This window comes from Brassica napus, chromosome C6, assembly GCF_020379485.1.
Source record: "Brassica napus cultivar Da-Ae chromosome C6, Da-Ae, whole genome shotgun sequence".
In the NCBI taxonomy this organism is placed as follows: Eukaryota; Viridiplantae; Streptophyta; class Magnoliopsida; order Brassicales; family Brassicaceae; genus Brassica; species Brassica napus.
This window is the reverse complement of record NC_063449.1, coordinates 44,990,178-45,009,167: the sequence shown is the minus strand read 5'-3', so window position 1 is coordinate 45,009,167 and position 18,990 is coordinate 44,990,178. Positions and strand designations below refer to the sequence as shown.

Here is an 18,990-nt window from a genome sequence, read left to right as displayed (position 1 = left end):
GCAATGACTCAAGTTATGTTGTCCCAGCTAAGCTTGGAGATATCTCCAAACTGAAGGATATTGTGAGCCTTGATCTTTCATTAACATGTTACATAATTATCTGTAATTTTTTTTCCTTACCTTTCAACCAAAGTCTTTGAGAACTTGTTTTGCGGTAAATGGGTCTTAGGCGAGACATATATCATTCACACCCTTATTATGAATGTTATCTACAAAGACCTTGACTTTTCTTATCATGCAGTTATATGTAAACGATAGCAATCACTCGCATAACGTATGTCATGGGAAGTTCAACAACCCTGTTTAACCAAACTACAAGCTTTTGCTTGGATAATGAAATGCGCCACAAAAAATTTGTCATCTTATACGGCAATTAATCTCAGGATAGGTAGCGGTAACAACGAATCTGGTACGCCGTAATATGCAATGCGATAATTACTGTCCAAGATGTGGAGAGCCAGAAGAAACTGTTACTCATGCAATTTTTGAATGTCCACCGACCTTACAAGCATGGACACTATCATCAACACCGTCGAGCTCTCAAACTTTCCATGTACCAAGTATTTATGCTAATATGGATTACTTTTTTTGGAGGAAAAATAATATTATGAAGCCAGAAGATGATAGAAACTCTTATCCTTGGATAATTTGATACATCTGGAAAGTTATGAATGATAAGTTGTTCAGATGCATAGACAGAGACCCATTGGAACTAGTCAGGTATGCAAAGAGTGAGTGCCAAGTTTGGCATAATGCAAGGGAAACTATACATGTTCCTACACAGGGACATACTGCTGAAGAAACACATGCCTTAAGTTTGGGGAATATTTGTATGGTGGATAGTTCATCGACCGCTACAACTCAGTTTAGTAGAATGAGATGAGTCTGGAAGGATACCATGGGGAAGATTCAGATAATGGGGGCAATGAACTTAAGAAGGCGTGAGTCAGCGCTACACTCGGAACTGGAAGCACTACAATGGGCAATGGAGAGTATGATACAACACTCGACCTGTTAGAGATTTGAGACATATTGCAAGGCCTTGATTGCAATGATAGAAGAGCCACAAGCTTGGCCCAATTTCTCAACTGAGCTGGAAATCATTCAAACTCTTCGTTGTGTTTTTCAGATTTCAAGATCAGCTACATTCCAAAGACGCAAAATGAGATTTCAGATTCGTTAGCTAGGAATGCATGTTCTTTTCATAGATCTTTATGTTTTATTGGTTGTTCTATTCCGGTCTGGCTCCCCAGACCACCTCAAGTTTGAGTTAATAGAATAGTCGTTGCTGCCAAAAAAAAAACGCATGTCATGGCTTAAAGTGTTCTCGTTAACAAAGACTTGGAATTTTCTAATTGTACATAATATGTTTTTGTTGTATTTATATATAACGGTGGAGGCATTTTCATTAAGCTCACGATCATAACAGATAAAAAAATGGAGGGGAAGGTGTTATTGAGAAAATATCTGATATGGGTGATATTACTGTTGGGGCAGCTACACGGATACAAAAGCTGTGTTGAAAAGGAAAGGAAGGCTTTGTTGGAGTTGAAGAAATACATAATCTCAATTACTATTGAAGAGGGGTCTGACTATGTTGTTCCTACTTGGAGTTACGAAGCAAAGAGCGATTGCTGCCGTTGGGAGGGGGTGAAGTGCAATCCTGCAAGCAAACGGGTGACCGAGATTGCCTTTGCAACACTGAGCCTCAAAGAGAATTCTCTCCTAAATCTTTCTTTGCTGCATCCCTTTGAATATGTTCGTAGTCTTTCTTTCAATGGAGACTATTTCGAAAATTTCAAGGGCATGTACGACCATCTCAATGGCATGTTTGATGATGTTGAAGGTATGTGTGAGGTTTTCCCCTGTGGTTATGTTTGATTATTTTGTTTTTCTTTGTTTTGCACTGGAATTTTAGGGAAATTTTAATTTTACAAAATGTAATATCATTTTTTAAAAATTTAATTTAGTTGCATAAATATCTTAACTTTGTAAAAAAGACTAAACTAACCCTTCTAAATATTTAAAATAATTTATAAAACATTTATAAAAGTCCATAAGTAAATCTCATTTCGTAAATATTAAACCCTAAACAATCTTATCATATAAAGCTTGAATCTTCAAAGTTGCTAATTAACATCGCAACATGTATCATAAATTTTTTAAGATTGTGACATGTGTGAAAATATGATACATTTATCTTTTGTTTAGGATTTAAAAAAGATTTAGAGAAGAAAAATCATTATTATAAAAATACTTTTTACGGTTATTTTTAAAATGTTAGAAAAAGAAAATTACTATTACATAGTCTTTTACAATTATATATTGTTAACATTATTGAATAGTAATATCTTAAAAAAAATATTATAATTTTCGTTTTTAAAGATACTTAAGAAAGAAAATTATAAAAGAAACATATTAACTTTTAAAAACAAAATCTTAAACAAAAACGAATTATAAAATCCTACAAGTACGATAAATTATTTAGTAAAAATAATAAAAAAACTAACTATAGAATAGGTAATATTCATTTTTTTAAAAGCCTAAACAAAAGAAAATTGTAAAAGTACTCCTATTATTTTATTATAAATGATTAACTTTCCTTTTTAACAGATAATTGTATGTTAAAAAAATTATAAACCAAAAATAGCTACAAATATTTCACAACTATATTAATTAGGTTTAAGCTTCATCATAATATTTTCACAAAACAAAATAGTATTTACAAGAAAATATTACCTATGTATTTTCTTTAATTTCTTGATACAACTCATCTTTTTATTATCGTTATTACATCTGATGACGGTAACATAATTTTTTTCAATTATGATGTTGTTTTCATACATGAGTATGTGTGAATACGATGAATATGTGTTTGTACGTATAAGACAAAATATATTATAAGTTAAACTGAAATTTTTATTAAAATAAATTAGCTGTATAAATATCTTTTAAGAAACGAATTATAGTATCCTACAAATACAAGAAATTATTTTATAAAACATTAAAGAGAAATTAATTATCAAATAAGTAAATTTCTTTTTTAAAAGTCTAAATAAAATAAAATTGTAAAAATAATATTATTTTTTATTATAAATAACTAATTTTCTTTTTAAATAGATAATTTTGTGTTTAAAAATATATAAACTAAAAATAACTTCAAATATTTCACTGATATGATTGTGACATGTGCCAATAAAAAATTACATTGTTAATGTGTCAATAAAAACTTGCCATTGAAAATAACATTTTTTTCCCTAAAATTCTAAATAAAAGAGATTTTTAAAATATTTTTTTCTTTTTTAATCTTAACCAAATAATTGTTTTTTAAATCCTGAAAAGAGAGAAATGTAAAATTTAATTTAATAGTAATTTTTAAATTTAAAATTTAATGACAAACATGATAATAAAAATTATTTAATTAACAAAGATTTTTTTAAAAAATATTAGTGATATTTTAAAATTGAATTATGAAAATAGAAAATTTTAAAATAGTTAATATTAACTGTAAATAATTATTTGGTAGTAATTTTATTTTTCTAAATCCTAGACAAAATAAAATTGTAAAATATTATGTAATATTAATTTTCTTTTCTAAAATTCTAAAAAAACTGTAAAAGAATATTTTATATTCTTTTTCTTTTAAATAATCATAAAAAAAAGAGATTTGAATCATGTTTTTTAAGTCCTAACCAAAATAAAATTGTAAAAAATTATTTGGTAATGTGTTTTAAGAGAGAACTAGATTCTGACCCGTCCTTTATATTTTCTGTTTTAAATGTTTTATTGAAAATTTTAAATAACATATTTATATTTTTTGTAATTATATTTGTGTTTAATATTAATTTATGTGTGAAAAATTGTTCGTTTCACGTAAAAGAAGATAGAATGGTAACTGCTTATGTAATTAATACGTAGGAAAACATAACTGATTATATTATTGGAATATATTATTCAAATATTCAATGTAGTTAGAGTCATGGTATATTTAGATATATTTAGATCCAGTTATAAAAGATATGGTTATTTTTTATGTAGGTCACGTGGAAAAAATGTTGGACTAATCATTTATCAATTGGTCACGATCGTGATTTAATAGAATAGATTTTTACCTTTACACTTCCTCAACTAAATTCATAATTCATATTTATAATATTATATTTATATTTATAATATTATATTTTAAGTTAGTACATAAATGTTCGAAATCTTTATTTTTCTTATTTTAACACAAATATTTGTAATCATATATCAAATAAAACCACATACCATCGCTCAAAGTTATGAAAACCATTTCTCAAAAAAAAGAAGTCATTAATACCTTTAATAAAAAGCATGACCCATAATTGACAAAGAAAAATAGGTTAAAAACCTATACGTTATATTAAAATGAGAATATGCTAAATGGGGCCAGTTCAAGTTGGGCAATGTGATGATTTGTCATATGTGAGAAGCTTATACGTAAAAAAAACTTGTCCATGTGTGGATGTAATATTAATAATAATAATAACTAGGTTAAGATCCACGCGGAATCAACATTATATATATAAATTATTTTATATATTAAATATTTTTACATATTATGAAATAATAAATATATATTAAATAATTAAAAGTCAGTAACTATTAAATATATAATTAAATTGGTGCGAATATATAAATCAATTTTATTAATCCAAAAAATATTTTTTTTATATTTGATAGGATATGTAATTAATTTAAATGATACTAACATAGATAACATATTTTAGTATATTTTTAATATTAATATCTATTAAATGATGATTTTTATTCATATAGTTTTTTTGATCATTTGTATCTTTTATAGAAAAAATTTAAATTAATGATAACAAAATTTTCATTGTGGGATTAATAGTTTTAGTAATTTATAATTTAAAAAAAAAAATAAGTTGTCAATGATCGTTCAAAACTTTTATCAAAAAAATGCTCAAAGTAAATTTTGAAACTAAAATATTGTATTTTATATGGTTTATAGTTTAATTTAAAACGACATATATATTAATCTTAAATATTAATTAAATTAGACTTTTTACTTATATAATTTTTGTAATCATTGGTATTTTGTCATAACAAAAATTTTAAACCATGGTTCATAAAATTTGAATGTGAAACTTTTAACAATTTTAGTAATTTATAGCTGTTTGTAAAAATTCAAAATATAACATATACATATTTAGATTTTTATTATATGGTTATTGCAATTGTTTAATTTATTTAATAGTTTAAAATTAAACAAATATGATAGAAGATACACTATTTTTTATCAAATCTTTATTATTCAAAATCATTAATTGGCATATATACTTTAGTCACATTAGACAATTCCGTAAATTTCATTTAAGGAAATAATAAAGTACATTAATGATGAATTTATTGTTAGTTTAATAAAAAATTTATTATATAATTAGATGGACCAACATATTTCTCTAATGATTGTAAGAATTATAGTGAAGACATGTGGTTACAAAAAGAAGTTATAATGCTTCTCAAATAATATATAAGAAATATTATCGATTTATTTAATTGTAAGCGAGATAGGTGCTTAAGGGTCCCACCACACGGGTTAGTTGAAGGCCTAAAAAACGTTTTGACAATTGTATCCTTAATGAAGGGTATGATCCTCTTTAAATGGCAAACACGTAATATTTCACGGTAGTTTAAGATTAAGAGATAAGAATGATTCTGAATTAATAATATTGATCTATGATAAACATTATACTAGAAATCATTTAATTAACAAAAGAAGGGTTAAAATAGTATTGATACAAATTTTTAAAATAATAATTTAAAATTATTTAATAGTAACTAAAAATAATTATTTGATAACAATTTATTTATTCTAAAATTATAAATATAAGATAATTGTAAAAGGTTATATGATAGTAATTTTCATTTTCTAAAATCCTAAACATAAAATGTAAAAGAGTATTTGACTTTTTTTTTAATTTTAACTAAAAGGATATTTTTTAAAGGTACTAATTCATCTTTATCACCACTTAAGGAACATTTTCAAAAATGTCTTATTCATTAAGCGACAAAAAACTATTATATCTTTGTTCTCTATATATATAATAAAAAATTATTTAAATAAAAAAGATAAAGAATAATAAAAAAAATTATGTTTTCGAATTATACTTTTTCAAAATACGACATTTTTTCAAAAATTCTTTTTGAAAATCGAAAATTATGTTTGAAACTATTTTTAAATTTTTTTATATTTTTAAGTGATTATTTATATATTTATTAGAAACCTAAATTTCACGTTCCAAAAACTTTACCTCACCCCTCAACTATAACCCTAAGTCTATATTAGTTAACCATATTGGTATAAATGTCTTTTACCCTTCATTTAAAGTGAAAGCAAAAATGATTAGTGTAAACATGAAAAATGGTATTATAAATGTGGTATTTGTGGCAATTTTCCAAAAATCTTAACAATTTTTTTTAAAAAATTATTTAATAGTAATTTTAAAACAATTTGATGACAAAGTATGATGTTAAAACTATTTAATTAAAAAAAATCAGAAATTAGGAAGTTGTCATGATTGGTAATTATATGTGTTTGGTCATACGAAAATCAAACACATGTTTGATCATACGAAAAATCAAACACATATTTGATATATATTTTCATTTTTGGTGATAAGAAATTGATTATTATTATTATTGTCACCGTAAGTGATCTTTATATGCGTTTTGTCAAAAACAAATCAAGCTTCATCATCATCTTATTACATTTTTTTTTTGTTTTTACTATGTAGTATTTTTTTACTTAAATTTTTAATTAAAATGTTATTATTGAAATATATCATTATGAAATAATGAATTAAGAAAATTATCAAACATTAGATAAGTTTAATAAAATATTAAATTAGTACACAAAAAAGTTTATAATGTTGTCATTGACTCGACTGATCTTATTTAATTCAACTTTTTTCTCGTTCCAATTTTTACTTTGGGTTGGGTTGGGTTGGGTTTAAATTTATAGGTATGAATGTTTTTTCTACCCCTAAATACAAAGTTGATAACAATTTACATATGCACAGTGATTATAAAACACAAGTATTAATTGTAACTTACGTGTAAAAACGAGTTCTTAATTATAAAATAAGTCTCACACAACATATGCAAAAACAATTCTAAAAGTACAATAAAATTATTTTTTTTTTAATAAATTAAAACATCAAACAAAACCCGTTGCAACGCACAAGCTCATATCTAGTAATTAATAAACCATAAACTCAAATCTTATAGTATTTCTTATTTTGAATATTTTTGAAAAGTGGTATCCAAGATATAGTATTTCAAGCAATTTCTCTGTAACTTCTTACATGTTCTTAAAAAACCTATTATATGGAGTAAATGTTACCTTATTGTTTCAAAATTTTATAACTTTTTGATATTATGGTGCTTGGATTTTTCCTGTTTCTGCATTGAGTTGCTCATGTCTGTGTGTCATGTTGCGTGTTGCAATCACGTCAAACGGCCATCCGATTTCCCTTTACATGAAAAATATAACAAATGATTGGGATAATGTTATCATTTTTATATGTTTAGCAAGATTCTCGTTTGCAGGTTATAAGAGCTTAGGGAAATTAAGAAATCTGGAGATTCTGGATCTCACTCGTAATCGTTTTAACAACAGCATCTTTCCCTTTATTAATGCCGCTACGTCACTTACAACTCTTTCTCTTCGGACTAACCTCTTGAGTGGACCTTTTCCCGCTAAAGGTATGTTTTGTATCCATTTGTAACAAAGTGGATACACATGATGACCTTTTTATTGATGATGTCTATGTTGTTGGTTTAATTCAGTAGTTATAATTTTTTTTAAACTTTTAAGTCTTATGTTTATTTGTTTTCCTTTCAGAACTTAAAGATTTGAAAAACTTGGAACTGTTAAACTTGAGTAGAAACAAATTTAATGGCCCCCTAGAACTACAAGGTAGGTCACAGATTTTAGTTGATTTAATAGCTGCATATAACATTGGTGCTTACATTTGTGTTGACTTTTGTCTTGTCGCAGATTTATCTGCCCTGAGGATGCTGAGATCTCTGGATCTAGGTCATAATAATTTTTCTGTACCAACAGGATTTCAAGGCAAGTTTACTCAAATGTTTAGCAAAATGCTAGTTTTCATTTATCCAAAACAAAAAGGTTCTCGTTTGCAGGCTATACGAACTTAAGCAGCTTAAAAAACTTGGAGATCCTGGATCTCTCTGGAAATGCATTCAACAACAGCATATTTCCCTTTCTAAATTCTGCTACATCACTCAAGAGACTGTTTCTTAGGTCCAACAATTTGGATGGCCCTTTCCCAGATGAAGGTGTGTTTTTTCATTTCAATATAGGATGTCCTATTTCTTGGTGATGTATATTTTGTTCATTGTATTCAGTTTATCAGTATTGATTTAAAATTTTATGTCTTGCATCAGTTTTAAGATTCTTGCTTATCACTATTAGTTTTAACTTTCAAAATCTTATTTAAAAATGAAAAATATTTATTAATTATAAGATTAAGTGTTTTAATATTTTATCATCTAATACTATAATTATAGTTTTGTTGATTGTTTATGTTTTACAAATATTTATAGATGTTTAAAATGATTTAAAATGTTACAAACTTATCCTCATATATATTTTTAAAAATTAATTTTTTTCATAATGCTAGAAGCATTAAAAACTAAATTGAGCTAACTATTGAAAAAATATTCATATAGTTCTCCTCTTTGTTTTTAATATTTATATTTATATTTTAATAACAACCAAAACATGTTTTCCCTTTTAAAGAAATTTTTTTTATGTCTTAAACAAAAAGCATATCTTTGATCAAAAGAAAAAAACAAAAAGCATATCTAATATTTTGACCCAAGGATACTAAAGAAAAGAAAAGTACATATCTTGAGAGAAAAGGTAAAATATTCAATTATTTCTTATAGAAGCTAATATATATATATATATATTATTTAATCCGAAAGTTTAATACGTTTCTAGTTCAAAGTGATTGTTTCATTGGTGAACCAAAAAAATAAGTGATTGTTTCACTGACTTAATCGTTTTACAAAAAAATCTTTCTTTGCAACAGTTGGAAGCAATGATGATTATTCAAACATCAGTTAGGTCTTTGCCCCAATGGAACACCAAAACACCAAATTTGATGTCATTTAATCTCTAATGGAACACTAAAAATTATATAATTTCACCAAATTTGGTGTAAAATGAATAGTGTTACAAATTTTTAATATATTTAATATTTAATATACATAAAAATATATTTAATACACATATTTTATTATGTTTCATTTAAATATATAGTTTAATTATTATTATTAATTAGTTCAAATTTGTAACTAAACATAAATATATTTTATTATTTATATTTTAAAATTATTTACACATAATTAGAATATTTTTGTTATGTTTTCAAGTAAAGAATCACTAAATGATTATTATCATTTACTTTATATTGTAAGAAACATCGTAGAACTTTATATTTTATTTAAGATAATATAAAATTTTAATTAGCATTTTATAAAATATTAATATAAGTTGGATAAGGTTAAAATGCATATTAAGTTTAAAATAAACACTCAAAACATAAAACATATCATTTTGTTATGTGCTTTTCATAATTAATAGTTTGTAATTTTTATATAATATATAATATAAAATAAATACATAAAAGTATAATATTTTTAAACCAAAAAATATAAATGTAAGTAAATTTTATAAACATAAAATTACAAAAAAAATTAAAAAATAATATGTAAAAGTGCTAAAACTAATTATTTATCAATTACAAATAATATAAAATAAAACTATTACAATTGAAAACATCAAATAATATATAATATTACTTTTGGTGTAATATTTGATGTTATGGTTTGAGATGACAATAAAATTATGACACTAAAACACAATGCTTTGAAATCCGATCCAGATCCGCGGTTGAACCGGTAAACCCGGTGACTCAGAAAAAATATGGACCCAATATTTAGAAACCCGCAAAAATCTAGTAAAACCCGGAACCCGATACCGGTTGAACGCCGGTTGAACCAATAAATAACTTTTACTTCTTTTTTAAGTTTTTAATTATGTTTTTAGATTATGTTTTATATTCTAAGTTTCCAATTAAAAATTAGGTGCTGACCAAAAAAAACAAGTTAGGTTTTTTTTTTCAGTTTTATATTTGTGATTTTTAGATTTTGATGAAGATTTCACTATGCCACCAGAAGAAAATAAAGTGAACGATGGTAGAGAGAACCAAAATTAGTTGATATGATCTGGTGTTAGTTTATTTTCTTTATTGACAATTTATTACAATGATCTTTTACTTTTGGTTTATTTTGGATTTGAAGTTTAATTTTTTATTCACATTAGACATTTATGTCTTGATTTTTTTAGATGTCATAACTCTTACCTTGTTACAGAAAAAAATTTAAATAGTCTAAACTATTTTTTTGATATTTTGTATGTCAAATGAAAATAAAAATATAAAAAACTAAAGTTAAGTATTTTCTAAAAAATTTAAAACATAAAATATATACATATCTAAACTATTATTTTATGTTTAAAAAACATTTAGAAAATATTAAACTTTAGTTTCTATATTTTTATTTACATATATATATTTTTATATAATAAATTAATTTATTTATCAACCCGCGGTTTATCCGTGGTCGACCCAGTGACCCAACGACTTGGTAAGTCATCCGGTTCAGTGTCTGAGTCGGGTTTAAAAACATTGGTTTTTTTCCAAACCGTAAAAGCAATGATTTGGGTTGTATTTATTTTGGCCAATTTTCTTTTAAAAAAGATAGTGGCATTGCATTGCAAAATAAGTTGAAAACTAAATACATAATTCTAGTAGGTATTCTGCTTTAATAGTATTTTGTTGAACTCCTTTCAGAACTTAGAGATTTGACAAACTTGGAACTGCTGGACTTGAGTGAAAACAAATTTAAGGGCCCCTTACCAATACGAGGTAGCTAAAAAGTACTTTCCATACAACATTTTTTCTTGAGATCATCATGTCACATGAAAAGTTATTTTGCTTTGTGTGGTTTGTCTTGTGGCAGTGTTACCTTTCCTAAGGAAGCTGAAAGCTCTGGATCTCAGTGGTAATGAATTTTCTGCATCAAGGGGATTACAAGGCAAGTCCATACATATACTATGCTACTCCATTAAAATTGGTGGTGAATTAATCTTTATTGATGTTTATGTAAAATTGCATTTGATAATCACAGGGATTTGCGAAATGAAGGATATGCAAGAGCTTGATCTCAGTCATAACAAACTTGTAGGTCAATTTCCTATATGCTTAACTGGCTTGACTAGACTTCGAGTTCTTGATCTCTCATCAAACCAATTGACTGGGAAAGTTCCATCAGCTCTTGGTAACCTTAGATCCCTCAAGTACTTATCATTGTTAGATAACAAATTTGAAGGCTCCTTCTCAGTTGGGTCGCTTGCCAACCTCTCAGAGTTGAGAGTTTTCAAACTTGGTTCCAAATCCAAATCATTTCAAGTAGAGTGTAGAAGTGATTGGAAGCCAAAATTTCAACTAAGTGTTATTGAACTACCATCATGCAACTTGGTGAAGGTTCCTTATTTTCTCCTATACCAAAAGGATCTGAGCCGCATTGATCTTTCTAACAACAAAGTTTCTGGAAATTTTCCTCATTGGCTATTGGTCAACAACACGAAACTTGACGTCTTGTTTCTACAAAATAATTCGTTTACAAGCTTTCAGCTACCAAAATCTGTTCATAATCTGGGTTTCCTGGATGTGTCAGCCAATGACTTCAATCATCTGCTTGCTGAGAATGTTGGGTGGGTACTTCCTCATTTAATGTATATGAAACTAGCTAATAACCGTTTTCAAGGAACTTTACCGTCTTCTTTAGGTAACATGAAAGAGATTCACCTTCTGGATATATCTCACAACAGCTTCCATGGAGAGTTGCCAAGAAGTATTCTTATGGGTTGTTCTTCCATGGGTTTCTTGACAATGTCACATAACAAACTAAGTGGAGAGGTGTTTCCGGAAACAGTGAACTTTCCTGTTATAACGGAGCTGTCTATGGATAACAATCTTTTTACAGGAAAGTTAGGTCAGGGTTTGCGGAGCATGGAATACTTGGAACTGCTTGACATTTCAAACAACAATCTCACGGGTGTTATTCCAAGCTGGATTGGCGAATTTACATACTTAAGCGCACTACTACTTTCAAACAACTCATTGGAAGGTGACATACCTATGTCATTGTTCAATATAATCCATCTTGAGCTGTTGGACCTTTCGGCAAATACCTTATCTGGGGACATACCTTCATACACCAATTCAACAAAGCAGTTATTATTACTCCTTCAAGATAATAATTTATCCGGGGTTATTCCGGACACATTGCTGATTAACGTCTCTATTCTTGATCTGAGAAATAACAGATTGTCTGGGAATATTCCGGCCTTCAGCAATACCCAAGACACACATACTCTTCTTCTTCGGGGGAATACTTTAACAGGTAGTATTCCTCACCAGTTGTGTGACCTAAGAAACATAAAACTTCTTGATCTTGCCAACAACGGATTGAACGGATCCATTCCTTCATGCTTCAGCAATACATCATTTGTTTTTGGGAAAGAGGATTCAGTATTTGATCAGGATTACGGAAGTATTTCAGCGATTGAAATTAGGTTCACTGGTTTTGCTCCGCAAATAGACTTCCGTGTAGAGGGTTACCGTATATATTTTGAATCTCTTATCCTGGTGGAACCATTTATGATGATATACAAGACAATCACCCAGATTAAAATTGAATTTGCAACAAAACACCGATACGATACCTACCTGGGTGGAAATCTCGGATTATTGTTCGGAATGGATATCTCAAGAAATGAGTTGAGTGGTGATATCCCAGCAGAGCTTGGAGGTCTTCTGGAACTACAAGCTCTTAACCTTTCTCACAACAAGATATCAGGATTGATACCAAAAACCTTTTCAGGTCTGAAGAGTGTGGAAAGTCTTGATCTCTCTTTCAACAGGTTACAAGGCCGGATCCCATCTCAACTAACAGAGCTGAGCAGCCTAGCTGTTTTCAATGTCTCCTTCAACAACTTATCTGGAGTCATTCCGCAAGGAAGACAGTTTAACACCTTTGATGCACAAAGCTACTTAGGTAATCCTCTTCTCTGTGGACAACCAATCAACACAAGTAACTGTAAAAAATCAGATAATGGAGTGGGAGCTGATGAGTCCACAGTCGACATGGTATCTTTCTACTGGAGTTTAGCTGCAGCTTATGTGACTATACTTCTTGGAATATTCACATCTCTCTCTTTCGACTCTCCTTGGAGCAGATTTTGGTTCAACCTCGTCGATGCCTTCATCCACAAGGCGAAGAACTTGTTCTGGTAAAACTATTGTTGGTGGTCCCAAATCCATTAATGTGCCCCCATATGTTGCTCTTCTTCTTCTCAAAACATCCTGCTTCGTTTCACATACCCTATGTACTGCTCCTTACTTTGAATAAATGTATGCACAAACATATATCTAAGAGCTGGTTTGGTCGTCTTTTAATTTTCAATAAATAATATGTATTAACGACTTAACGTACAAGAACTTGAATGCAACGATTTCAAAGTAGAAAGAGAGCCCAACAGATTATACGTAATAGAGAGTTCCTGTTAGTTCCACGAATAGCCATCTTAAGAAGTTCAGTTATTACATAACACACCATATGATAAAATTCCTGCTGTATAATGCTGAAGAACCAAAAACGAGTCAGAGAAAATAGAGAAACCACTTGCATATATATATATATATATATATTTGTCTTTCCATTTTCTAATTTCTGCATGCAAAACCTCATTCCCAGATCCTTGAAAGTAAGCCTCTCAACATCCAACACCAATCCTGAGATTTCTCCCATTTGAAGTCTACCCAGTTCCCAGACCGAATCATCACATCTTCTGCAAGTATACTTTTCAGGAAGTCTTCTTCCTCCAACAAGAAGTTCTCTGATATATTCCCGATTTTTTTCTATATCTGAACAGATTTTGCGCACTCATGGCTTTCTGAGTCTGTCTTAGCAGATGACTTCAACAATGGATTCGTTGTGGCTTCAAGCCTTCAACCAATGCTATAATTTCTCCACAAGAATTTTATTAACGGTGTCAAACACAAGTTTACTGTTGAGCTTCTCCTTATTCATCAGAACCTTGCTTTCTTCTTTGCGTCGAATATGCTAGTGCCGCTTCCCTTTGTCTGCTCAAGAACAAAGAATAGCTCTGGGTTGATCGGTGGCTTGACGGTGTAGTTGAAACGCTTTCAACCCTGAGCCCAAATCTCAAAGGAGAAGACCTGAGGCTAACAGAATCTCTGAGATGTATCTATGATCGGTGTTAGGATCTGCGTTCTCACAGAGCGATGCAATGTAATCTCGGTTGACTTCATCATGGCTAGAGTTTAGCCGCCTGAGCTTTTGAACCAAGTGCTCAACATTCTGAAACTTTTTGCGGTTTATCTCTGGAGAAAAGCTTGATGCAGTTTCTGAGAAACTATAAGCTGTGGATTCCACTGGTCCTCAAAATTTTCATCACCAGACACCATGGGAAACAACATTACCTATATATCACACAATCAGCTCTGCTTCAGAATGAGTACACAAGTCATGACTCGACGTCCTAGATTCATGCACAAGCTTCTTCTGATGCAATATTGGACTTACAGACAGAACCTGAACTCTTTGAAGTACTACTTTCTTTGGAAACCTGCTGAGGCTTTTCTGGAAGAAGACGGCACATTTCTTCTGTCAGATTTTTTATCAACGGAGTTGATAACTGTTTCTTGTATCACACGCTTTCTACTATCTAATGAAAGCCTATGCAATTCTTCAAGCTTTTTCCTAAGATTCTTAATCGAAGGCCATTTTCTGCTACTCTCTACATCCTTATAAGAAAGTCGTCTTCTTCCTCCGCAAGTTAATGCCTTGAAGATATCTTGGAGCTGGTTAATTTGGTGGTTAGTTCAATACATAGTCTACAGAAACGCAAAGGACATTTTCTTGAAACCAATCCAAGATAGCCACGTCAGCAAATTCCTCAAGTAGGCCTGGCATTTTACCCTGACCCGAAAATCTGAACCGGAACCAACCCGGAACCAAAAATTTACAAGTACCTGTTAGATCCACAATTCTTCTACCGGAAAACCGAAACGGAGAAGAACCGACCGGAATAGATCAGTACTCGAAAAAACCCGACCCCAATAGACCCGATCCGATAAAACTGATTCATGCCCGACTTAATAACATGAATATCCAAAAGTATGATTTTTATGCTCTATTTTTTATATTTTTTATGATTTAGTTTAAATATATTTTTGTTAACAATGTTTGTTATTATATTTGTAGCATTTTCAAATAATATGATGCTTTTAAATGTAAAATTTAGAGTTTAATTTTTTTTTTTATTTTAATTATTAATAGTTTATTTTAAGTTATTTTGTATAATTTTAGATATATATGACATATTTTGACTAAATTTGATAGGGTTTGGGTGTTTCACGTTCTTTTCAGATTGTAAATACTCGAACCTGGCCCAGATCCGATATGGACTAAAAATTATAAGTATTTTACATGTATTTTAATTATAAATCAGAACCGATCCGGATCCAAAAAGAATCTATCCAAACCCGAACCGAAAAATTTACAAATACCTATTAGTTTCTTATGTCTAGGACTCCAAAGGATGCAGACTCGAAAGAAACCGTCCGAACGCCTATCCTCAAAATTATAATGAATGGACTAAAAGAAGTTTTCACTTATACATTTCACTGACTAATGACGTGATATTACTGTATTATCTCAAGGGAATTTTCAACAAAAAAAAAATCTTTGAACATTATTCATTGAATTAATCGGTTCTTAAGCAGACTTCAAATATTACAATTAATATTCATTGAATTATGCTTTTTCTTAATTTCCTAATTACTTTTCAACCAAGGGCTTAGGCGAGAGTCATACATCACACATTGATTATGAGTGTTCTCTGCAAAGACCTTGAATGTTCTCCTTTTTTTTGGGCATCAGACCTTCAATTTTATTATCATACTGTTACAAGTCAACATATCGATCAATTACTTATGGTACCGACATCTTATCTTTTTTTTTTTGAAACACCGACATCTTATCTATTCTATTAAAATAAAAATTACAGTTTCTCTTTTTGTGTGTTTAAAAAAAAAAACATTTCCAAAAAATTTCATATTTCATTATTTCTAACTTTCAATTTTACCTATTAACTGTTTTAATTGGTAGACTACTGGTTCATGAAGCAATGCTTCTCTAATTTCTCATATTCCAAGTCCACTGAGATAACTTCTCCTGAGGGAAGTTCAATAGGGAGGCGCATTTCCAACTTTCTTAGTCCATCAATGAGGATTCTTATTCTTCCTCGATCTACATCTGTGTCGGACATGGGTCCCAATTCTTTGGCAATTGCTTCCAGAGTCTCCAGAGACCAGTAATGTAGAGTGATTCCATGGATTCTGATCCAAAATTCTATCATTCTTGGAAAGGAGTTTGAGACTACTGGTTCCCATCTTTGGAGAAGGACATCCATCTTTTGTAGTGATACGGTCCTTTACGGAGAACTGCTTGCAGTGCTTCCTCTGATTTGAAGCGAATCTGGAAGAGTTCAGGGCCCAGCTCTCTTCCCGTGAGTTCTCCTTCAGCACTCCAGTACTGGGTTAGCCAGTCCACTACCCATTGTGTCTTCTGAACCGCTGGGTTCGTCACTCTTCCTATCAGCGTGAGCTTGTTCTCCTCGATAAGTGATGTGTTATCACGGGGCGGGATCCTTACTGGTCTTCGACAGTCCGCTCTGTCTGACTCCGCAGTCCATATTCCTTTTTCAGATCTTGTGTATCTGTGAGCCATGCTCTCCTAACCTCTGAAGACGGGGGGGGGGGGGGGGTTCCTGGAGTCAACTTGACAAAATATCTTGAGGTCTTGAGATGATGGACGAGTAGTTTCACTATCCTCAACTAGGAGGTAAAGAAGATAAATCCTTAAAGAGCTTGTTGTTCCTGAGGTGTGTGGCTTCAGATTTGAGGAGAGGTGAGAAATTTGCTAGAAACCCTAATCGACAATCCTGCGCTAGGTGAGAAGGAGGGGATTCCACTTGGAACGGGGCAAAGAGGAGTAACGGCCATAGCAGGATCTACTGTTCTACCGAAGGAAATCTTTTTCTGATGAGATTAGGTCATCGGAGCCGGTTGTGTGCGGTGGATTTCCTTTGCTTTTAACGGCAGGGGCGATAGAGATTAGACGATCTTCACTGTAGCGAAGGTGAGAGAGTCATCCTCGGGGAACGTGCCTGAGAGAGTTGGATTCTCTTTCAAAACATAAAGATTTGACAAACTTGGAACTGCTGGACCTGAGTAGAAATGAATTCAATTCCCTTGCAGTTCAAGGTAGCTCAGAGATTTTAGTTGATTTAATGGCTGTATATAACATTGGTTCGTGTACTCTTCGAAATCATGATGTTCGCAGTAAAGGTGCTTACAATTGTGTTGAATTTTGTCTTGTGTCAGATTTATCTGCCCTTAGGATGCTGAAATCTCTGGATCTAAGTGGTAACCAATTTTCTACACCAATGGGATTGAAAGGCAAGTTTGCTCAAATTTTAGCAAGACTCTCGTTTACATTTATCCAAAATAAAAGGTTCTCATGTAAGAGAAGCAACGAATCAAACATATACTCAGATGGAGGATAACAGAACAATGAGAAACCCAGAAACGAAAAAAAGAAGAAGATAAGTTTGAAATTGAGAAGCTTACTTGTAAGAATCATGACGATTTCTTTGGATCAATCTGAATGTTTGTTTAACTCTCTTTCTGTCTCTTGTTTCTCTTCAGACACACAATTGGTGCCTGTCCGTTTACTTAGGATCTATTGTTATCCAAAAGTCAGTCCATTGACCTGCTTTGGTGGATCTATCATTCTCTTCAGTTCATACTAACGAATATTCCCGTTTTGGTTACCCAACGAATATACTATTTGCGAAGAAGTGCCTCTCCATGCAAATAATTTCAGAACAATCCTCTAGTCTCGCATTTTCCCACAAAATGCCGATTCATTACCCTTTTTTTCATTTTGACCTACTATCTTTGTCTCTACGTTTACGTATTCACTATAACTTGTTGCACCATCATGAGGATCTAGGGTATCTTGCTGAGACAAAAATGTGTGAGAAATGGCATCGTTTGCGTTTTGGCGGTAAAGCCACGTCAGCAGCTCAGTTACCGTTGAGGCTGGTCGTTTGTTTGACAGAGTTTGAAGGTTAGTTAGATCTTTTGTTACCTTCATAGTTTCTGTTCCTTATATTGAAGGTTAATCATCAATAATCATTATAGTAGAAATAATTTCAGGCAAGCTGGTGAAACATAGTATAAGTTCAGGCAACAGAGGTTTAATGACTGGTCGTCTTCTTTTACTTTGTTTAATCCATTTGCTAACAACGAGTGTTGGATTTTTCATTTACAATATTTGTCCTATTAACAGCAACTTTGTCACTGTTGGTCTTTTCCTCAAGTCTATTGGTAAGGTTACAACTTTATTCATTGAATGCTTTAGATCAGGGATTCTCTTTGGGCAAATTGTTTAATGAAAAACTGATGAACCTTCTTGCTAGTTGCTTTGCTATCCAACAGATGCTAACAATGCCACACAATATCATATAATATAAAAGCTTCTTGGCCTAAGTCCAAGATGCTTTCAACGGCACTCATATCATATGGTTACGAGTATTTTTCTTAACAGAGACTTTGACTTTGCATGCCATAATGAGTTTTATTATCCGAGTCAAAAGTTTTTAAAAATTTGTGATCCCTCTCAGGCTACACATGTCACATGGCTTTTGAGTTTCTTTCGCATGTCACATGGCTTTGAAGTTTTCACTAACAGAGA

General features: G+C 30.6%; 1 long non-coding RNA gene and 1 pseudogene across 1 annotated transcript; one reads left to right on the top strand and one right to left on the bottom strand.

Annotated features, from left to right (window-relative positions):
• The first annotated feature begins 1,418 nt into the window (after positions 1-1,418).
• LOC106357256 lies at positions 1,419-13,630 on the top strand (annotated as a pseudogene).
• A 2,621-nt stretch (positions 13,631-16,251) lies between these two features.
• LOC125589130 lies at positions 16,252-18,027 on the bottom strand. Its single transcript, XR_007325312.1, has 2 exons — positions 17,862-18,027; positions 16,252-17,669 (listed from the first exon to the last, which is right to left on the bottom strand). It is a non-coding gene; the product is annotated as an uncharacterized LOC125589130 (long non-coding RNA).
• Positions 18,028-18,990: the final 963 nt, after the last annotated feature.